The sequence below is a fragment of the Cydia splendana genome, chromosome 4, assembly GCF_910591565.1.
Source record: "Cydia splendana chromosome 4, ilCydSple1.2, whole genome shotgun sequence".
NCBI lineage: Eukaryota > Metazoa > Arthropoda > Insecta > Lepidoptera > Tortricidae > Cydia > Cydia splendana.
The window spans coordinates 5,138,720-5,163,489 of NC_085963.1; positions in this window are offsets into that span (position 1 = coordinate 5,138,720).

Consider the following 24,770-nt stretch of genomic DNA (forward strand, 5'->3'; position numbering starts at 1 on the left):
GTTTTTCAGTAGATTTTCATCAAAAAACCGGGCAAGTACGAGTCGGACTCGCGCACGAAGGGTTCCGTACCATAATGCAAAAAAAAAAAAACGAAAAAAAAGCAAAAAAAAAACGGTCACCCATCCAAGTACTGACCACTCCCGACGTTGCTTAACTTTGGTCAAAAATCACGTTTGTTGTATGGGAGCCCCATTTAAATCTTTATTTTATTCTGTTTTTAGTATTTGTTGTTATAGCGGCAACAGAAATACATCATCTGTGAAAATTTCAACTGTCTAGCTATCACGGTTCGTGAGATACAGCCTGGTGACAGACGGACGGACGGACGGACGGACAGCGAAGTATTAGTAATAGGGTCCCGTTTTACCCTTTGGGTACGGAACCCTAAAAACGATCGACGTCAAATGCCGTCCTTGGCGTCGTTGTCACGATTTTGCGTTGACGTCAAATACTGTCTGTGGCGTTCAAAAGCTTAAGAAAAATTTAGAATAGTGATGGCTACTCACTAAAAAATTATACTTAATTTTAATGAAATAATGGAACTGCCACTGCCAATGACTATGTAAAATAGGTATATTTTTTCCTATTTTTAATTGATGACATTACTAAAGTTAGACCAAGAAAAGTCTGCAGAGATTTTGATAGCCCACGCAGTGCAAGTGTTATGTTGAACGTCAAACTTCTATGAAATTATGACGTATAAATAACACTTGCACTGCATGGGCTATCAAAATTACTGCAGACTTTTCTTGGTTTAACTCTATGTTGTATATATTAGGTCATTACCTATGAAATTGGCGTTTTGTTCGGAGAATTTCAACGAAACACGAATTTCCATACAATTAATTTTGCGGATATTTTTTTGATGGCTAATTCAAACCAAACAAAATTTTTCCAGTAATTTTTGACACCTTTAAGGTATGTTTTCAATATCTCCATTTCTTGAAAATTGGTACCATTAGAAAAATATAAGTAATTTTAATACTCGAACCGACAGCACATGAAAAGACCTATTTTCAAGGCTTAATTCTGAACACTTAACAATAAAAAATAACAATTAATTGCTGTCAAGCAGTTTGGCGAAATCATATTGTAGTTTTATTGTAATTGTGTATGTACTTTTGTAAAAAAAAAAAAAACTAGGATCAGAGTTATATCTATGAACAAAAACGCCAATTTCATAGGTAAGGACCCAATATTTCAGGTGAAATACTCTGTCATGTGGAATTTGTATAGTTATTGTACAAAATTGTATCTGATGTGTACCTGTATTGTACCAATAAATATTTTCTTATCTTGTTAATATTGTAATTTTAGCATAGTTAAGGTGGGTCCACACGGTGCAGACTTGCGCTGCGCAGACTGTTGCACGGACAAAAGTATATGCGACTCACATCGTCCACACGATACAGACATGTTAGTTGTTCTTTAAACCTCGTGGTGTGCGGACGTTTGCAATGGCAGATATCAATCGACGGCGTCGTTTACTACAATTAGCTGCTCTTGCCGTTTTACTAGGAAAAACACTTCTTTCCATTTTCTCACTAATATCTCATAAGCCTGGGTCTTCATATCCCTATTACTGTACTCTTTGGACTTAATTTTCCATACAGCTGGAAGGGACTTATATAGATCTATAAATTCAAGTAAGAATTCTCTCGAATATTTTCTTAAATCGTTCATTTTTATAATAAAAACAAAGCAAACTGTGAATTAATTAACCAAAGTTGTCGTAAGTTGACCCAAACAAGTCTGAACATGCGTCTACACAGTGTAAGTAGTCGGCGTAAACACGCATGTCTGCGCCGACTTTTTGATGCCAGATACAAAAATGCACAGATGTCGTTACAGACTTGAGACTTCACGTCCACACGTCCCATTTGCACCGACTTAAGACGAAACAGGAGCTGAGTTTTCAATATTTTAGGTAAATATACCCGTCTCGCTAACGGAAGCGGCACCTAAAAGTAGTGCGATAAGGACAAGGCGAAAAATCCTGCGTAAAAATCTCAAAAATCGAGGTTTCGTACTCCTCTGTTTCCTCCTCCCAAACTTAACCAATCGTAACCAAATTTGGAAATCTAAATGATTATGAAATTATCTGTGTCGGACCGTTTTGCTTTTTTGGCTAATTGATATCAGTTTTGAATGCCACGCCTCTCATTGCGGCATAGTCAATTAGGCGATTTTGGCCATTTTTGAAGGGCTCTAGCGCCTTAAAAAACAAAAATATCAAAAAAAGCAAAACGGTCCGACACAGATATTGACAATATTAATCTGTGTTGAAAAAATCATTGCTCTAGCTTCAAAAACCACGGAGGAAAACGAGGAGTACGTTTGTATGTAGAAATGACCACTCCCGTTGGCTCTTAAGTCTGTACAGACACCTTAGGTACCTACTGTGACAATATTCTGAATACCAAGCAAGATTGTTTAAATTAAAACAATTTTAGGGCCCTAAAGTTTCTAAGCTACTATGTAAGAATAACTTTAGCTTTTAACTTTTGGCCGAGAGGACCTTTGAGGTAGGATAAAGTCATACAAAGTTACAAAGTGAAAAACTTTAGGAAGCTAACACAAACTTGTAGTTTTATATTATTTTCTTACACGTTTTAATCAAGGACAAATGCCATGAACCTTATAAGATTAAAGTTGGCTCAATAGAAAACAACCGGCCAAGTGCGAGTCGGACTCGCGCACGAATGGTTCCGTACAATTACGCAAAAAACAGCAAAAAACACGTTTGTTGTATGGGAGCCCCACTTAAATATTTATTATACTCTGATTTTAGTATTCCTTTGTTGTTCTAGCGGCAACAGAAATACATCATCTGTAAAAATTGCAACTGCCTAGCTATCACGGTTCATGAGATACAGCCTGGTGACAGACGCACGGACAGCGGAGTTTTATAACCTTTGGGTTCCGAACTCTAAAAAATCACGAAAACATATCTAATTTCAATTATTTCAGTTGTATATATCCCCCCACCCAGTGGGAGTTAACCCAGAGGGCAGCCTACCCTGCATCCTGCATACCATATTAGCAGTAGGCATAGTCTAATAAAACATGGTCTTCCATTCCCAGAGTGACACGGGGCTACGTCACAACAACATGGCCGCTATATATATCGCTATCGCATATTATCATATAGCGCTGTCGCATGATGACGTAAGCCCGTGTCAGTTAGGTGACCTAGAAAAGACGGGAATGGAGTACCAGGCGGAGTATATTATTATACCATGGCAGTAGGTATAATATTAGTATAAAACAGCTAGTCATATGGCCGAGGATCTGACGAGCAACATTTAAAACAGAAATTATATTTTCAGAGTTTCAGAGTAATTGTAACAGAAGTATATTTTCAGGGTTTCGGTTCGTCAACCGGGGTATATATAGGGCCAAAACATAAAATGTGATTTATCATAGGTACAGTAAAGTGTAAAAATATGGGTGCACTGATCATACTCAAAAATATGTTCCATAGCTCTTATGTCAGCGAATTAAGAACTATGGGACATATTTTTGAGTAAATTGTATGCACCTATATTTTTACACTTGACTGTAAGTACCTACCTGATAATTTCGTCAAAATACCCACAGAAACAGTATCGTACAAAATTTAGGATTATTTTCAATCAAATGATACAATGTTTTTGAAGAAATTGTCAGGTGAATCACATTTTAAGTTTTGTCCCTATTCACCCGAGCCGTCCCTATTCACCCCGGTTGACGGTATTTTGTGTCCTTTTAATTTCCTAGCTTTACACTAGATATGTCTTAACACTTGAAATCATACTATATATACAACTAACCAACAATGTGCTACAGAACAAAACTTCCGTGAGACACAGACATAAGTATTAAATATATTAAAAACACCGCGTCACCGTCAACGTCAACGTCAAGCTCCTGATGATACTCCTCGGTACGGAGTGAAACATGTCGAGTGTTTTTTGACTAGGTATATATTTAATGTGCTACGCAGTCATGTTAACTATAGAGAAAAAACACAATACTTAAATCCAAACTTCATTACAATACGATACAATACTTTTTATTGCAAACCTCACACATTTTAAGGAAAGAAAAATCAGGTCTACCATAAACGTTCCACAAAACAAAGTTACTACGTAATTAACAGTATCTTCGTGAAATAACTGCTCATAACTAGACTCCGCAATCTCGACGCGCTGTCAACTTGATAAGGTAGGTTGGGAAGTAAACAGACACCCTACATTAAATAAGAATAATAATATCTTAAAATAAATATATAAAATCGAAATCATTTTAGTTTCGGTAATGCTTTGAATACTTAAATTATTTTATTATTATTGGTAAACTTTGTATAACAATTCACTAAAACAAGGACGCTCAGCACGAAAATTTCGTACATTCACTCTATAGCACGCTCGTATTTTCTATATGTATTATATTATTGCTGTCCCGCTCCTGATGCCGGCGGTCAATGATAGTGTGCGATAGAGACAGCAACAGCAGCCTTAAGGGGGCCCACTGATTAACAGTCCGCCGGACGGTATCGGCCTGTCAGTTGTTCGGAACTGTAAAAATTTTGTTCTAACTTACAGGCCGATACCGACCGGCGGACTGTTAATCAGTGGGCCCCTTAGGTATAGGAACAGGCGGATCAAAGTATTAAATTCTTCGTGCTTACTTTATCAAATCATTATAGTTGCCGTAAAGTGATAAGGTAGATCTGATAAAAGAAATATCAAATTGATTCTAATATAATGAGATTGTATGTATAAATAGTATTATTTGTGCTATAACTGCAACAACTGCACGTTACATAGTGTCAATGTCCTTGTTTCTTTATTCTTATGTTTAAAGTAATTAAGTATTTACTTAATAAATTTATTAAGATCATAAAAATATAGTTTAAAATTACACGAAATGCTTTCGATTGAATATGAAATATTAATTTTAAACTGCTCATTGCCTCCCCAACCTACCCGATAGACTTGGCAGCGCGACGAGATTGCGGCGTACACTATACTTATAAGCTCATAAGTCTCATAACATACAATAACAGACTATTGTGTTTATTATTACATTAGATTCCTTGTGCTTTAACAAAGCCATTCCAAACACTATTGTCCTATCGCCTAGGTAGTCTGGTCTGGTACCTACTCAAAGAGAATGCTATGGAATTCATTTAGAAAATTCAACGTTATGAAAGGTATGTGCTACTCAATCTAATGGGCAAGGTAATATGAGGAGCCAGATTCTGATTTATTAATTTGTTGTCAGATTTGTTGATTTATGATTTTGATACGATTTTGACGATCGTCTTGGCACAGAAGAAATAATAACAAACCCGGAGCACAGATTAATAAATAGTTACTACGTAACAGATACTTAATCATTCCCAAACAAAAGCGAAAATACCTACGCTATAATAGCCTACAGAACCTTAATAATAATAGCTGCTGCTCAGGACAAGAAGAAATGTACCATAAGTACGCGCACAAAGAGTCGAGACTGTGTTGCCCGCCGTGCGAGTCACGTGCTAACGCGTCATCGTAAGAATGCGCTAGGGTTGTAGGCATCTACCTATGATTTATTATTGTAATAAAACGAATGTTACGGATCAACCATATTTTTTATTAGTCAATCAAATATGTTTTAGTTTTATATAAACATTTATGTTTTTTTCCCTTCTCGAAATTCTCTGTTATTAAATTTTATAGTTGTAAATATCCTAAATTGCGTAAATAATTTTAATAAATACTCAGGAGCAAAGCAACGGAAAATCAACGGTTTTTAAAGTTGTAATACGGTGCTACCAGGCCGATTAATTATTACGTCGTCAAAATTATTTAAAAATACTTTTTCTAACCCTTCAATATAATTCTTAAACGTTTCAGGTAGGACCTTTAGTCCGCCATAAAAAGATGAATCTTTATTATAGGCTTTTTCCTTTGTTTTTTGACTTTTACACCCATTTACTGGACAATAATTACGTGGTTCCGGCATTTCGAAGCGTAAGCGCGGGAAACGTGCGGTGCGAGCGTTCAGGCGGGCGTTCGGCGGCCCTCTGTCGGTTGTATCGTCGACGATACGCCGAGCGGTAGGCATATAGCGCGTGGCCTTGAGCGTGTGACGGAGGCCTGCCCGGAGTTTGACAGCGGTTCAGGGTCGAATCATGCTATCCCTTTCTAATATATGGCGCTATCCCTTTCGGCTATTTAGGGTTGTCAAAATTCAAGTGATTATCTTATCTGTGGTCGTGCACGCAAAAGGAAGTCAAGTGGTGCCAACCCTAATAATTGCTCGGAGCAATGCTCAGCCGAACGGAGCCGAGTTCGACCGAAGCACACCCCGGACACTGGCGGTCAAATGTATAAAACAAACGCGTTCCTACGCACACAGTCTAAGCTCGTGTGGGTGAACGCGTACCATGCTTGTGTGAGTGAGATAAGACCTAAGACGGGCTAGGGTTCCCGCCATTTTGTTGTCAAGTTCGATGACCTCAATGACTCAAAACTCATTGCGCGAATTAGGAAGAGATAAGAATCGTATTATGTTGTAAGGTGGGTATCTAAGCTAGATTTATAAAGGCGTTTTACCTTACAATAAAACGCTTATTAAATACTTACCTTATTCGAAGCCTACAAACATAATGAGAGAAGCATTTCCGTTTCCAAATAGTATCAGACATAATTTGACTACATTTTCCGGTATCCCTACCACCCCCTCCACTGCCAGCCTGGCGAGCCAGACATCTTGGATGGAGCTGCTCGTCCCTTGCCTCATTGCGGCTCAGTATGCGCCAGGCAGGACTTATTTTGTAGGCTTCGAATAAGGTAAGTATTTAATAAGCGTTTTATTGTAAGGTAAAACGCCTTTATTAAATCCTGTACCTGTATTCGAAGCCTACAAACATAATGAGACGTGTTTGTTATCGCCTGGCAGTGAAGGTAAAACGCTAATGTGATGACAAGTTAGCTAGAAGGACACTGGTTTGCGAAACCCATTACAATCATTATATACCAATGGGTATATAAAATTGCAAGCTCTAGGTAGTGGTAGGGTGACATAATTTAAACCATTGTGTAATCAATAGAACATTTTTTATTTATTTAGTTATTGTAATTTAATAGGCACAAATTACTTTTCACACATAAATAATTTCCTGTGGATATAAATCATAAAGCGTTATGATATGATCATGAACAATTAAACAAATTGCTTAAATTGACAATATTTTCGTCACGTGATGGATGATTTGATTTCATTATTTCTCGACGATAAAACAATCTAAATGTGTCTCCTGAACGCCAATTTCCTTGTTCTAGAATTTTATCTATTGGAAAATTCTCTAACCAATTCTTGGAGGCTACTGCTGCACGAACACTCCCTGGTGTAGCCTTAATGCCGGCGTCACGTAATAAACTCTTTACCCAACCGGCTATTACAGTCCGTGAAGCGGCCTTTGGAGCATTATTTACAGTAAGAAACAGATTTTGACTCTTACAAGCAAGACGTCTTTGTTGTGACAGTTCTATTAGTCGTTTTATCCAAAAAACTGGGTTGACGGCAGAGCACTGTGTGTTACTAAGAAGCTTCCAACCTGACTGTCTATGATCTGCAGAGTCAGTCTTAGACCCGAACCGAGGCCAGAAGGTGATGCAGTCTTCGGATTCAATCATGTGTTCGGGGTCTATTGATAAGAGTGTAAGGTCATGGACCCTTCTACCCGAGCATAATAACAACAAAGTGGCCGTCTGTCTAGCCACATCGAAAAAATTATCGGATTTGATATGCCTAGAAGCCATAAAGGACACTAAATTTGAAACATCCCATATGGGTGGTTTTGGATCTCTAGGCTTTTGCAGGGCTATAGCTTTCAGAACTTGCTTAACAAGTTTGTGCGAACTTAGTGCTTCCGAGCTATTAACGTTACATAGCGACGACACCACTGACTTATGCACTAAAATCGTACTGTATGCAAGGCCCTCTTTTTGAAACAAGTCCGATAAATAGCGGGCTAGTTGTGACCCAGAAGGTGCGGAATAATCGATATTATTTTCTTGAGCCCAGCGGCACCATCTATTCCAAGCAACCGAATATGTTTTTATAGTTGAAGGACGCCAACCCGACAATAGCAAGGACTTTTGATCTCTAGACCAGCTTTCTAGGTCCCTCGACCACCCCCACACTTCCAGACCTCCAGAGTCATTTGATCTACTTTCGGCGGAGGAAGACCGGTGGCGACATCGACTAGCACGTCTTTCAGGTTCCATATCGTGTGTGGGGGGCCCACGGCTCGACTCTTCAGATCCGCGCGCCAAAAGACTCTCTCCCACCTGGGGACTACCATTAGGTACACTCCTTTGGCCTGATTTAGGTGGTGTAGGATTTTGGGTATCAAACATGGGGGTGGAAAGACCCATGCTAGTTTGAAACTCCACGTTAGGCTCAGAGCGTCGCAAAATAGCGCCTGATTGTCGGTCTGATCCAGTGAACAGTACGCCGCTACAACATGCGCCGTCCGGGACGCAAACAGGTCGATTTGAGGAGTTCCCCACTTGCGGAAGATTGGTGACGTGGCTTTTGGTAGCAGATGCCACTCGGGGAGTACCTTGAGCCTTGAAAGGTGGTCGGCTTCGACATTGTATATTCCTGGAAGATGGTAGATACGTAACTGAATGCGAAACATATCCAGAAACTGGTATATCTTGTAGGTTAAGGTCATAAGCATGTCCGACCGAGTACCGCCTTCGTTTCTCAGATATGCTACCACAGTCCGGTTGTCGCTCTGAATCAAAAGTGAAGCGTCGTATAGATCTTGACACTGATTTAGCTGCAGAATTTTGAGAATAGTCAGTAGTTCTTTTTGGTTGCAGTGTAATTTCTTCTCGGCTGCAGTCCAAAGACCCGAGAAGTGCGCATTGTTCAATTTTCCTCCCCATGCGACATCCGATGCGTCGGTTGTCAAATAATGCGTTGGTGGAGGGATCTGCATAGGTGATGTGTTCCGACAATTGGCCTTCCACCAGTCCAATTCGGACAATATTTCGCTGGGGAGCAAAACCCGCTTCTTCGGGTTTTGACACAGAAGCTGGTTGACTCTCTTCTGTATGAGACGAAAGTTTAGGCGACCTCTCGGTACTACGAAGCTTGCAAAGTTCAGCATCCCTGCTAAGGATTGCAGTTCTTTGAGATTCGCAGCCTGTTGGTGAACAAGCTTTGTTATGAACCTCAATATTTTGAGAACTTTCTTTTCGGGAAGACTCTTCTGGTCTGTCCATGGATCCCATATTATACCCAAGTACTCGAGGCGTGTCCTGGGACTTAAGATGGATTTTTCCCAATTGATCTGCCATCCTAGTTCTTGTAGCAGTTGCGTCGCCATGTTTATGTGGATCTGGAGAGTATGTGGATCCTGGTGAGCTATTAAAAAATCGTCCAGATAAACTAGGATTCTCAATCCACGCTCTCTCAGTACTTGAGCGATCCAATTTGTAACTGAAGCGAAAACTTTTGGTGCCGAACTCAAGCCAAATGCGAGACACGTCATCTGCAGCAGCTGGTTTTGGTAAACAAGGCGCAAGAACCTCCGATGACTCTTCACAATCGGGATATGAAAATATGCTTGAGACAGGTCTATCTTTGCAAGCCAGTCCCTGCTTTGTACAAAATCCTGTATTTTGACAACATTTATCAGGCGGAACGATTCGGTTCGGACGTAGAAATTCAGGGCCCGAAGGTTGAAAATGGGCCTCTTGGAGCCATCCCCCTTTTCCACCAGAAACATTGTTGATAAAAAGCTTGGACTCGTGGTGGCTGCCTCCAAGGCGCCCTGATCTTTCAATTCCTGAATCACCGCAGACATTTCCGGCGATGCCTGTGTTGCATAGTTCTCGTTTTGAAGCGGTGCTATGAGAGGCGGTTTTGTTAAAAAGGGTATGCGATAACCCTGAATTATTTTTAAAATGAAAGGCGGTGCTTGTAGATCTTTCCATTTTTTGTAAAAACGTTGGAGCTGTCCTGCTTGGAAGGGCCTCGAGTCAAAAGCGCCTTCGCTTATTAGATTTATCCTTCTACGAAGGGGATGCGCTCCGCTTATTGCCACGGGTGTCGCGCCCGTTCCTATTAGGTCGCCAGTTTCGGGGACGATAAGTGGTGTTATCGCGGCGTTGATTTGCCCTCTGATCCCCACCATTGTTTGTTCCTTGCGCAGGACAATGTTGGCAGTTGCTGGGACCTGGTCCCTGCGTGGGATAATGACTGCACATACCCTGCGCGGGTGTGTATTGAGGAGGGCCACGCCTCTTACTTGAATATTGATAGCCTTGCGCAGGCATATTAGCAGCAAAGGACCCCTGCGCGGGGCGATGCACATTTCCACTGCTACCTGCTTGCGCAGCAGGGGCACTGGTGGATGACCTTGGTTTAGGCCAAAAAGCCTTGCGAACGCCTCCAGCCTTCTCGAGTGCGGCTGCGAAAGGTTGAGGATCAAACAGGTTGGTAGCAGCAGGTGGAATTTTCCGTAAATTGGACTTGTCGAGCGGGTCCCGCACTGCCCGCAGTATCAAGTCCCTTCTCTGTTCAACTATATCAGCTCGGTGACCGCACACAAGTTGTAAAGCATCAACGGACACCTTATGAAACTCACCTGTATCGAAAAGTCCTTCTAGTTTTTCTTTGATTGATGCAAACGTCAATTGACTATAGCCCTGTGCCCAGTCAAGGAATTCACGAATATTGTTCTCAATCGTTTCTTTTTGCTTTAACAACGCAAAAGTAAGCGCAGCGTACGATCGCTCTGTATGTGACAATGATTTAGATGTATCATAAGCTAGCACTTCCTCATTGGTTTCTAACTCCACAAAACCGGGAGAATGCGTGTACAGTTTTTGAACATCCAGATAACGCACATCGGTCCACGTTTTATTAGTAAAACGATTTAATTTTTGCAAAGCTTCGAGATAACTATCGGGTGTTTTTGGAATTGCAGGTGCTTTTACGCTAGTTTCTAAATTTATAGAAAACTTTGACTGGGCAGGGGCGTCCGCGGCAACTTGTTGATCGACAACAATATCATTACCAACATTAGCATCGGCCAACACGTCGTCATACAAATCGCCACTAACATCATGATCGATAAAATTTAAATTATCGGCTGGCGGGTAGTTTGGAGTGCTGCTAACAGGACGGCAAAACAATTTACGCAACTCGCTTACCTCCTTTGCCAGTTTTTTCACCTCATTGTTTGAATATTGATTCCGCCTTTTATGACGACGTCTTTTCTTTGCAGACGAATCACTGCTCGAACTTGATGACGAACTCGAGCTTTCCGAATCATTCCTTTGTCTTGATCGATTTCTCACGGGGTCCTTACCTTGACCACTCATTGTTGCTGCAAACAAATCAAATTAAAACAAAAAGCACAATCTTAAAATTTCGTTAGACCGGAAATGCAACCGTTAAAATTTTACTTTTTTAAATATCGAACGGCAATAACCGTTATAGAACACAATAGAACTAAAGATTAAATTAAGAAATTTAATGATACTATACGTTATGAACGGTTTATATTCAAAAAGACTTTGTTCTCTGGGTCAAGACGGGCACGTCTTAGACCACGACCGTTCACGTTGGGAAACAAAACGCTAATGAGGCAAGGGACGAGCAGCTCCATCCAAGATGTCTGGCTCGCCAGGCTGGCAGTGGAGGGGGTGGTAGGGATACCGGAAAATGTAGTCAAATTATGTCTGATACTATTTGGAAACGGAAATGCTTCTCTCATTATGTTTGTAGGCTTCGAATACAGGTACAGGATTTAATACAATAGTTTCCTATTTTGAATCAGTATAAACGAAGTAACAAAATTTTTGTAAGGAAATTCAGGCCACCAAAATATTACGTAAGTTGAAAACATGATTTTTTGTTCATATAGATATTGTGATGTTTTCAGTGTGATCTGATAGGTTTAGTTCTAAAACAGATAGGGTAAAAGAAATACTAAACATAAGTACCTATTGTAAGTTGGTATTCTACTAAAACATAAAACACTTTAAAAATAACTGGGTATGTACTTGCCTTGATTCATCCAATGGGAATCTGTAGAACTTTCTTTTAGTTTTGTCGTTTATAGAGCTTAAACAACCGTACACAGCACAACACACGCCCATTGCAAAAAGATTTGTAAATTTGTTTAATATTTTACGTGGCCTCCGCTCTGCGCACCGCGTCGTCGCGTCCTTGCCAGCCGGTAACTGAGAGGTAACCGAGAGCGGGTGGGCGGCACTTTCAACGGGAGGCAGGGAGTGTCCATACTGTACGTTAGTACTCTTTATTATACTGTGACCGAAGTGAGGAGTGTCTGTCTCCCCACTGGTCGTGGCGATTGGCGCGCATCCCACGCACGACTTTCACTTTACTTCGTATGCACGAATGAGCGTGAGCGATGTTCAAGGTCATGACTAAATCAGTTCAAAACGATTACAAACTGTTAAACTTAAATTGGGACGTTGTTGATGATATAAATTGGGAAAACTAAATTTAAATGTATTTCAAGGAAATATATAAGGTCGCGCGCGCGCATCCCTAGAAATTTAAATAGAAATAGTTTAGCATGTAACTTTCCAAGAAATAAATGTTAATAGCAAGAATCTGCAGTTTTCATCATTAACATACGTCAGTATAGTCACCTGCGGAAATAGCTGACACCCCCTGCATTGGGTCAGCTATATCTGCAGCGGACTGGGGCCCGTTTCTCAAACGCTTGTAACTTGTAATAGAAGTGGAAGTCCCTTTCTAACAAAAACTGTCAAAAAGTGACATCCGCTTGTATTACAAGCAATTACAAGTTACAAGCTTTTGAGAAACGGGCCCCTGTACTGTTCAAATATATTATAGCTGCAATAGTGGTCAAATAGTTCGTTAAACCATATATTTAGTACGGTGTGACGAACTTTTTGGCCACTTTGACGCTAACTGGACAAGAAATATAAAAAGCATTTTAACTCATCTTATATATTGTTAAGAGAAAGACATATTTAGTGTTAGTTGCCTACTTTATTTATCTATTAATTAAATAATTAAATTAATATACTTTATTGCACCAATAAGTAGAATAAAAAAAATACAAGTACTGCAGTCAACTGCAATAAAATGTGACTCAACGAATAAATATTCGCATAAATATCTGACACGATCTTATTTGTAGAGCCATAAGAGCGTGTCACATATTTTTGCGGCCTCCGAAGAGTATATATTATTGCAGGTGACTGTACAAAGTCATTAACAGAATAACTAGAATTAAGTAGCAACTGGCGTTCTTATCGCTACAAAAAAGCAAAGAAATTTCAAGGTTTGATTCCACAGAAAGTAACAAATAGCTGTCCATCAACGTAAAGTATCAAACTGATGTTAAAATTATCGTAAACTAGAAACGAAGAGTCATAAATACCTCATTGTTTAACCACTGCCTATAAATCGATTATTTACGCCCTTTGCGGTAATTTTTTCATAAGTACTTTTTTACAAGTTCATACTTTAAGCGCTCATATACGAAAGATCTTAAGCGGTTAAGGGCATTTTCATTTAAGTATATTAAATAGAACTTAGAAGCCAATATCTGACACTTTAATTAAATTAGGTATAAATTACGGATAACGGATGTTGAACTTAAAATAAAAATGCTTTAAAGTAATTTCTTTTGTGAAGTGTTAACTTAGAAACAAAAGTACCTACATGATTAAATCAATATATTTATGCAGAAGGTTACTATGGTTGGCTAAATCAATAGTAGTTTGCATCGCAATAGAAACAAATACCAATATAATATAATAATATATGTATTAAAATACACACATAAATAAACTATTAAACATTGTGTTCTGAACTTCTAGTGTAAATTTAATTTGATATCGTGACGGACGTTGCGTTAAGTCTCATTTTGTATCGAATTTTGAACAGCGCGCCAAGCGGAATGTTTTGGAAACTCCAAATCTCATTCAAAATTAGACTATACGCAAATGCGCTGAACATAAATAATTTAGTAGGTATTCAAATATTTAATACAAACGAAAGAGTTCCAGTTAATAACAGAAAAAGTATCAAAATAAATTTTACCTTATAAAATTGACAAATATCTAAGTTCGTTGTTTTAGAAATATAAGTAATATTAGAATCAAATAGTTTAAGTTGATGAAGATATTGTCAAGTAGTTGGACACATTGTAGACTTACGCCCTTACTGAATGGTTTTCATTGGATCTATCCATTGAAATGGACACAATACGACACAGTCACACATAAAACGATTAGTTCAAGGTGTGGTTGTCAACGAACATTGATGCCCCAGTTGTAAGCGATGGTGGATCATTTCATTAACTTCTTGAGGGGTCACAGATTACCAGTTCGCACGATATCAGCTTGTCAGTTAAGGGCAAAAGGTGACAGTTCCGAAAACCTGACAGGCTGATATCGTCCCGATTTAAGCCTATGCCTACCTGCCAGGTACTAGTTTTCGTTGCTAGAAAGTTAAAAACAAATAAAGTAGAGCGAGCAGTTTTTTTTTATATAATCCTTGATCTAAATATTTTCTATGTATAACAACAGTAACAAAAACTAATACCAGACATGTCATAGATAGCTATTATGTGACGTAAATGTTCACGCTAAGTTTCATGTAATTTAAGCATGTCGTTTTAAAATGAGAGCGTATCTGCTATTTTATGAGGGCGGCGGGCTTTTTGGCGCCGGGTTCGTGACTTCGTGTGACTCTTTAAGGGTCAAAAACATCCTGTGTACTTATATCTACTGTTAAAAACACGGTATTTAGCATGTATACTTGTTTTAGTTATTTTTTTTTAATGATATAGGAGGCAAACGAGCAGACGGATCACCTGATGGTAAGCGATTACCGCCGCCCATGGTCACCCGCAACACCAGAAGGGTTGCAAACGCGTTGCCGGCCTTTAAGATGGGAGTACGCTCTTTTCTTGAAGGTTTGAAGGTAGTTTCCAATATTTCTATACAGTTGCACACGCCATCTTCACGGAGCTTCACTCGTTTGATTATAATTCTAAGGCAACATACAATTTTAATATTCCTAGATTTCCAAGCATTATTTATTCTTATATCAGATCGCTGTTATGAAAACCTATCTTATGTAAAGTAAAATGTTTATGAAGCGGACCCGCAGATTCTTTTGTTCCTCAGATTATAATATATATTTGTTTTAGATTGCGGCATGCGGGCGCAATCGGTTAAACAATAAAAACTTGGCGACGAAATGAAAGTGTTTGGTTTCTGAGTTTTATGTGGCAGGCATTTAGCTACAGAGAAAAGGTACCCCTGCATAGAAGTTTCTATGTAAAGGCGCTAAACGAATAGTGTTGCTGACACGTCTGCAACAATTTTCCTTCTTCAACATAGCGTTTTCCCGGCCTAGCGCCAGGGTCCGCTCCTAGCGCCAGGGTCCGCTCTTAGCGCCATGGTCCGCGACAGTAAAAAGATAAAATAAGTATTAATGAATTTTCAAAGCTTTTAGTTTATTGTTTATTCACAAACACCACACAAGCTTACAGTATATACCAGTGTCGGCGCGTCAAACATATCCATAGGGCAAGCCGGAGCTAATTTGGCTTACATATTTCCTTTGCAACTCTGCTCAAACGTCCAAAAACAGGCAAGCCGGTGGGAATCGGCTTTTATGGACGCGCCGCCACTGGTATATACCAAAACGCTTACATGTTGCATAATAAGATTTATAAAGTATTTACAGTATATACTCACACAAAAAGTGAAACATCGCAATCTAGGTACAAACACTGAAAAACATATATAGAGCTGCGGAAAACGAGCCTGGTGAGTCATAAAAGACATCTACATCGGGTCTTTGGACTGATAATTCGTTGGAGTGAGAGTGCCCGATTTGGTGGGAGCATCTGGCCTGACGCGTATGCGAGGCCAAGCTTGATTGGCAGCAACGTATTGGCCGTCTTGCACTTTTGTGTCAGGCACGTCAATAAATAAATAAATAAATAAATATTATAGGACATTCTTACACAGATTGACCAAGTCCCCCCAATAAGCTCAAGAAGGCTTGTGTTGAGGGTACTCAGACAACGATATATATAATATATAAATACTTAAATACATAGAAAACAACCATGACTCAGGAACAAATATCTGTGTCATCACCCAAATAAATGCCCTTACTGGGATTCGAACCCAGGACCATCGGCTTCACAGGCAGGGTCAATGTAAGGTTTCATGACGCCAATCTCTGGCTACCCTAAAATAAAAAAATAAGGAAGGAAGAACATAGTCAGCTGCCCATATCTGTCTATCTGCCTACTCGATCAAATTTGCCATCATTTTCATCTATAAATAAGAAGTAGGAATAATACAGTATTTTTCCCATTAAAATACTAATGGAATTATAGGAAAATGCACCAATATAGACAATTTTATTATGCACTTTAATCTTTTTCATTAAATTTTGCCTAATGCTTAATGTAAGTATGATTTAAGGCTACCTATGTAAAATTAGCTTAACTCCTAAACGATGAGTGGAATAAGTTTGTGAACGCATTTAACGTCCAATTCTGTATAATAATGTGATACTTAAACCTGTTATAGTACACTGTAACTGCAAACACATTAATATTAGAGTAATTTCTCAAGTCTGCGACAGGTGTCACAGATATTCATGAGACATGATGACAAATTCTGTAGTAAAATTTGGTCTATATCCAAACTTAAATGAGATTTATGTAAATATATTCATTGTGTTGTTATAAACATAATGTTTCCAAATTATAGGAATAATAACAGTTAGTTACTTACCTACTTTTTTGTTAAGTTCTAATAAGAATTCGGGGTCACACGCATTTTAGAAAAAGGTATCTTCTGTAGACAATCCAATAAAAGTTAAAGACTCTTGTACATAATACTCGTATATCCCATTTTTCTTATTTGACTCTCAAGTACTGAAAGAATATAAGTATTCCGTATGTAAAGAGTTCAACGTAAAAAATCCATACTAATATTATAAAGGCGAAAGTGTGTCTGTCTGTCTGTCTGTCCGTCTTCACGCTTCACGCTTAAGCCGCTGAACCGATTTAGTTGAAATTTGGTATAGAGATAGTTTGAGTCCCGGGGAAGGACATAAGATAGTTTTTATGTCGGAAATCATCCCTGAAGAGAGAGCAAAGGGGGGTGGAATTAAAAGAGTTAATGAATTGCCTAATAATTGAAGTAAGCAATGCGCGAATTGAATGATTGCTATTAGCATTATCCAGGCGCTATACCTACTTTAGCTGCTGTCACTAATTCCACGCAGACGAAGTCGCGGGCAAAAGCTAGTAACTTTATACTCCCGTAACTTTGCGATGTCTACAGGAAAGACGCCAACGAGTTAAGCATACTATAAAATGTATATGACCCTTTATTCCTCCATCTCTCTCTGTTTGTGGCACTCCGAGCACACTCAGTCAGGGAACATTTCGTCGTGGACTTTATGAGACCCGTCCACCTTGTTGGAGATCGGCCGCGAGAACGTTGACCTTCCACTCTACCCTGCACTACCAACCGCTCCATCGACTTTTCGTTGCGGATGATATGTCCAAACATTTTCAGTCATACCATAGAGAAATATAGTAAGACAAGAGTGCTCACTCCATATATCAGTTTTGGTACCAAAATATTAGTATTTTCATAGTCGATATCTAGCATCGAGTAGCGGAATTATCAGTACTTTAAGTAGCAGTAGTAGTACTGTCAAGTGACAATAGATGTAGCACCGACCGGAAACTCTAATCTCAACAACATAAGACTTTCCGGTCGGTGCTACATCTATTGTCACTTGACAGTATTACTACTGCTACTTAAAGTACTGATAATTCCGCTACTCGATGCTAGATATCGACTATGAAAATAATAATATTTTTGGTACCAAAACTGATGTATGAAGTGAGCACTCTTGTCTTACTATATTTCTCTATGGTCATACTGATATAGATGGAACAATACCGGCCTTAGATTAGTACCCTGGGGAACGCGCGGTCATTGCTGTAAGCGATCAATCAATTACAAAGTTATATATGCATTGGGAATTAGTTTCCAAATTTATAACTTGGTTATGTAAATTTGTCGTTTGAGTGTTCAGGCAGGTAGTTAAACTGTGTAACCAGTTTAGAACATTCTCATTGTCCCAAAAATTATGCATTTAAGAAACAATTTCAAAAAGATGAAGTTATGGGATCGTTTACCATTTTTGGCCTTTTAATACATATACGGTTAGTGCAACTTCTTTTCGACCACATTAAAAAGTAAGTAAGTACATATTTGTATATTCTTAGTAAAATAAAAGTATGTACTTACTTATATTGATTTGTTTTTTTTTTATAGCTTTAAGGGGTCCACTAATTAACAGTCCGCCGGACGGTATCGGCCTGTCAGTTGTTAGGAACTGTCAAAATTTTGTTCTAACTGACAGGCCGATACCGTCCGGCGGACTGTTAATCAGTGGGCCACTTTAGAGTGTAGTTTTAACTGTCTCGTTTTAATTATTTTCCTTCAATTATTCTTGTACAAGGATTTTTCAAGGTTATTATTACAATAAGAGTTTGCACTGATTTCATAAAAACATACAATTATATGTAATTCTAGTGTCATGACCTTACAAACGTACCATGAATCATCATTTCATAATGTCAAACGTCATTTCAAATGATTATCATTAGTCTGCACCAAACAAAAGTCTAACAAAAGTGACTATTCTTCGAAAGTTCGTATCTCACTACCAAAACGATACTGAGTTACGATATTTGTTTCCGTAATTATTTGTCACTTATGCTTTTATTTGTGAATAAACGATATCGAGACTCAATCTAACGATGCATTTTTAACAACAGGATGTAATCATATGGCTAAATAAATAAATTAAAAAACCGTTCCGTAGTTTTTAGTATATGTTGTTATAGCGGCAACAGAAATACATCATCTGTGAAAATTTCAACTGTCTAGCTATCACGGTTCGTGAGATACAGCCTGGTGACAGACGGATGGACGGACAGCGGAGTCTTAGTAATAGGGTCCCGTTTTACCCTTTGGGTACGGAACCCTAAAAACTAAGAGTGATTTACAATAATTACTAGTGGCTCTGTGAGCTGTAGACCTCGCGAGCAGAGCTTAAAACTGAATAAATGTATGGTTCCGTTGTATTAAACTATATGTATGTATATATATGTATGTATAAAAACTTAACTATCAATAAAATTGCTTACAAAATTCGGGAATTTGTTTAGATATGCGACCTGTAGAGTAGAACATATGGACATACGAAACAATTTTTGGCTAACAGGCCAATTCAAACTTACACTGATAACAGAAAGACATCTAACTGATGTCATTTAGTTATCGTGCATTTCACTCGTTCTTGTCCGTATATGTATTGGCGCAAGCGAGACGCACGATGACTACTAAATAACATGATAAAAATATCATCCCGATGTCAGTGTACGGTCGATGCCCCTTAAGTATCCACGTCGCCATACTAATTGTATAGAAAAGTGGATAGAGTTAGACCAAGAAAAGTTTGCAGAGATTTTGACAGCACACGCAGTGCCAATGTTATTTGTGCCAGTGTCAAAATCTCTGCAGACTTTTCTCGGTCGAGTGTGGCCCATAATTTCCGAAAATCATTTTTTCTTCGAGGCAATTACTCCGTTCTCATATTTTGCGTTGCCCATAATTTCCCGAAATAATTAATTCTCGGTAGCAATTTTATTACTCCGTTCCCATATTTTCCCAATGGTTTTCTTCCGCAATCGCCTATTTTTAATATTTTTAAATTAATCTTTTCCGTATAGTTTTCGTTCTTTTAAATATCAAGGATAATATTTTCTTGTTACTGTATGTTAATAGTGTAGTAATTGACCGAAGCGAAGCGAAGGTCTACGTTTTGACTCGGGCATTTTGCTTTCGTATGTCCGGATGTTCTCCTCTACAGGTCGCAATTCTTAACCGATTCTCGTGAAATTTTGTGACCGAATTTTATGACTAAATAAATTTTTTTTGTCAATCCGGTTTTTGGAAATTTTTAAAAATGGCGGAGTCGTGATACATGGCGCCTAAACAAATAGTCGTATCGATATCATAAGAGTTTTTTATTTTTGAGACATGTTTACAGAGTTAATAGCAAAAAATGCAGAAAAAAATTATCGCTGGTTTAGGCGGTATTTAGATATTTAGTTTTGTATTTCCGGATGTTCTCCTCTACAGGTCGCAATTCTTAACCGATTCTCATGAAATTTTGTGACCAGATTCTATGACTAAATAATTTTTTTTTGTCAATCCGGTTTTTGGATTTTTTTTTAAAATGGCGGAGTCGTGATACCTGTCGCCTAAACAAATAGTCGTATCGATATCATAAGAGGTTTTTCTGTTTGATATATGTTTATAGATAGGGGAAGAAAAGGAAAGCATTAAGATCAAACAAGGAGTAAGACAGGGGTGTCCACTTTCGCCATTAATTTTTAACGCCTTCATAAAAAAAACTCCATTACCAAAATAATAGAGAAGGACCAGGGTGGAGTCAAGTTCAACGGGAAAAAGATACATTTCGTACGCTATGCTGACGATATAGCAGCATTCGCAGAAGACAGTGAACAACTAGAACTATTGCTTAACAATATGAACTCAATTTTACAGGAATCAGATTTAAAAATTAATATCAGCAAAACAAAAATCTTAACAGCATCAAAATTATATACGAGACACAGACCACTTAAACTAAATGATACTATTTTGGAACAAGTCGATAGCTTTAAATATCTCGGGAGTATCATTAATAATAAATCAAGATGTAGTCAAGATATCATTACTCGAATCGCAATAGCCAAACAAGCCTTCAACAATAAAAAACATATTTTCAAATCAAAAATGTCTACTAACACTAAAAAACATTTTATTAAATCTTACATCTGGAGCATCGCCTTATACGCCTGCGAAACGTGGACACTGACACAAAGAGAGAGAGAAAGATTAGAAAGCTTCGAAATGTGGTGTTGGCGGAGAATGGAAGGGATTAGTTGGACGGAAAAAATATCAAATGATAGGGTTCTAGATAGGATTAACGAGAAAAGAAATATAATAGCGACAATAGAAAATAGAAGAGGAGTACTAATTGGACATCTGCTACGACACGACATGCTCCTAAAGAACATCATAGAAGGAAAAATAGAGGGAAAGAGAGGAAGAGGAAGACCGAGAATAAATTATTTCAACCAAATAAAAGAAAATTTTCAGGTCGTGTCATACCAGAAGGTTAAGGAGTTGGCAGAGGACCGGACGAGTTGGAGATTGCTCCACCGACAAGAGCACAGCTCTTAAATATAAAGAAGAAGAAGATATGTTTATAGCTTAAATGGCCAAAAATTCAGAAAATTTGTATCGCTGGTTTCGGCGGTATTTTGATATTTAGTTTTTACTTGAGAATGAGTAGCTAAATTTCGTCAGCTTTAGTAAGAACTATCATGGCGCATTTTGCAAACGTTCGCTTTTTTGTTTGCATAGGGAGGTCCCTGGTTCCATCCCCAGTAATTGTATGCTGCTACATAATTTTTTGTATTTTTTTATACTTAAATTTCGTATCAATTGTTGTTTTTTATTTTATTTTTTTATTTTGAAAAAAATGAAAAAAATCGTATTTAAATCAAGCGCGGGCTAAGCGTATTCGTTTATTTTTTGCGCTTTAAAGACAATTTGATTCTTAAATATACGGCGCCATACCTTTGGCCTATGCTCGTCTAGATGGCGACACCATTTTATATTTAACAATTTTTACTCATATCAGAAAAAGAACATGGGTCAAAATCATATGGCGTTCTAAAAATAAAAAAAATCATTTATCCATACATACAATACATTTCTTTGATTTATTTTTTTTCATTTTCATTTTAATCCTGTATCGAAAGATGGCAGTAAATTTACTGTGACTACAAAATTTAGTATGACAATAACCCTCTACTACATATAGGGACCGTGCGCGTTGGAGGGTCTGCCATCTTGTGGCCTGAATCGGAAACATGTACATTGCCAAAACAAGTTCTACCATCTACCGTTCTTGTAGGTACGTTTCCTTATGCATAGTAGGTTCTGTCATCTTGTGGGCTACATCGGAAGCATAAACGTCACATTTACGCCTCACGCCAAAAATCTGACGGCTCCTATGCTACCCTCTATAGTTCACGCACGCCCACTATAGGGACCGTGCGCGTTGGAGGGCCTGCCATCTTGTGGCCTGAATCGGAAACATATGTGCACATGTACATTGCCAAAGCAAGTGCTACCATCTACCGTTCTCGTAAGTACGTTTCCTTGTGCATAGTAGGTTCTGCCATCTCGTGGGCTACATCGGAATCATAAACTACACATCTACGCTTCGCGCCAAAGATCTGACGGCTCCTGTGCTGCCCCCTATAGTTCATGCACGTCCCCTATACACTTTATTCTCTTTAGATTAGATATTTAAATTCATACTCGAGAATAAGTAACCAAATTTCGTCAGCTCATCTAAATGCTATCATAGCGCAGTTGGAAAGACGCTTACAAGCAAGGATATGGGACAGGTACCCGGTTCGATCCCCAGTAAATGCAACTTTTTTTATTAATTTTTTGCACTTAAACATCGTATTGCTGATTGATCAAGCGAGCGCGAAGCGCGAGGTAAGCGTATTCGTTTGAGTTTTTGTTTGAACATTTTTTTAGCGGTTTAAGTTCAAGGGCATGGCTGTTCCAGGAGTCAATTTCCACTTACGTTAGGGGCTATTCATAAATTACGTCATTTCAAATTAGGGGGCGGGGGTCTGGACATCGGATGATGGTAGCATGACGTAGGAGGAAACAGGGTCACATGAAGCATGATTTTTGGATGATTTTAGGGGGGGGGGGGGGGGGGGCGGGTCAAAATTCGCCAAAAATAGATGACGTAATTTATGGACAGCCCCTTAGAATGGGCGGTCACCATCCATAAATCGCAGGGGTTAACATTGCCTAGGGTAGTGGCGACCTCGGGATCAGGGAACTAGCTGTAGGTTGCTCGTACGTTGCGCTTTCCCGGGCTCAAAGTCTAACTAACATTATCCTAGAGCCTTTTAATTTGGATCGCCTCGCTAAAATGGCCCATAATTTCCGCAAATCATTTTTTCTTCGAGGCAATTACTCCGTTCTCATTTTTTCCCAGTGGAATTTCTTCGCTTTATTTAATTTTTCGTGGACATTTTTTCAATAACTAAATTTTCCCTTTCTCAATTTATTCCCTTTTCTTTTTGATCCCAGTAGTTAAAATAACCAGTAGGCTTTTTTTTTCACTAACTAAATATTCTCTATCTCCATATTTTCTCTTTTTTTTAATATTTTTATTTTATTTTATTTAAAAAAAAAAATAACCAGGTTTTTTTTAAATAGGTAGGTTAGGGTTATTTTTTTTGATGACCCTAAAAACGAAACTGCTCCTAGAGATAGGTACGTTAGGGTTATTTTTTTATGACCCTAAAAACGAAAGTGCTCCCAGAGATAGGTAGGTTAGGGTTATTTTTTTTGATGACCCTAAAAACGAATCTGCTCCCAGATATAGGTAAGTTAGAGTAATTGGCTGACAGCGTTTGGTTTTTTTACTTGTAGTTTTTTAGATTATGTTTTAATTTTAGTGTTTTTGATATTTGTTGTATGTGAAATACCTACAAGAAACAAATATAATTACTACACTATTAACATACAGTAACAAGAAAATATTATCCTTGATATTTAAAAGAACGAAAACTATACGGAAAAGATTAATTTAAAAATATTAAAAATAGGCGATTGCGGAAGAAAACCATTGGGAAAATATGGGAACGGAGTAATAAAATTGCTACCGAGAATGAATTATTTCGGGAAATTATGGGCAACGCAAAATATGAGAACGGAGTAATTGCCTCGAAGAAAAAATGATTTTCGGAAATTATGGGCCACACTCGACCGAGAAAAGTCTGCAGAGATTTTGACACTGGCACAAATAACATTGGCACTGCGTGTGCTGTCAAAATCTCTGCAAACTTTTCTTGGTCTAACTCTATCCACTTTTCTATACAATTAGTATGGCGACGTGGATACTTAAGGGGCATCGACCGTACACTGACATCGGGATGATATTTTTATCATGTTATTTAGTACCCATATAACCATTCCAGTCGCAGAATCACAAAGTGGTAACTAAATGTCAGATGTGTCGTAACAGAGTCCACACAATGTGTCTAGAATTGTTTCGAAACAAAGTGTCGTCGCCGTGTCTACACTTTTCCGTAACAAGGTGTCGACACATTTGTGTGCACTTTGCGTGCGGTTTGCGACTAAATCTGACAGCAAATTTGTGACAGCAAATGTCAATATAAAATACCTCTTGAAAACCAAGGTTTGTCAAACTACTATTAGTGTCTCGTGTGCTCGTAATTCTAGTAAGTCATCATGGGCAATGCAAATGATAATAATCGACCGAAACCATATAAACACCCAACACCCGTCAACCTTTTACAGAAAAGTTTTTAAAGAAATTCAATAAGCTACTTAGGTCAGGCAACGAATGCTCCAAAAGTTGTAGAGGGAAATGCTCGGAACACAATTTTTGACTCCGTAACTCGGTTTGACAAGTTAGGAGGTGAACATATCAAAAGTCCCCGGCCGTAGCCCTTGAGCGGGGGGGAGAGAGGGGGCTTTGAAGGTCCCATTTTCCCGTTTTTCGATTATAT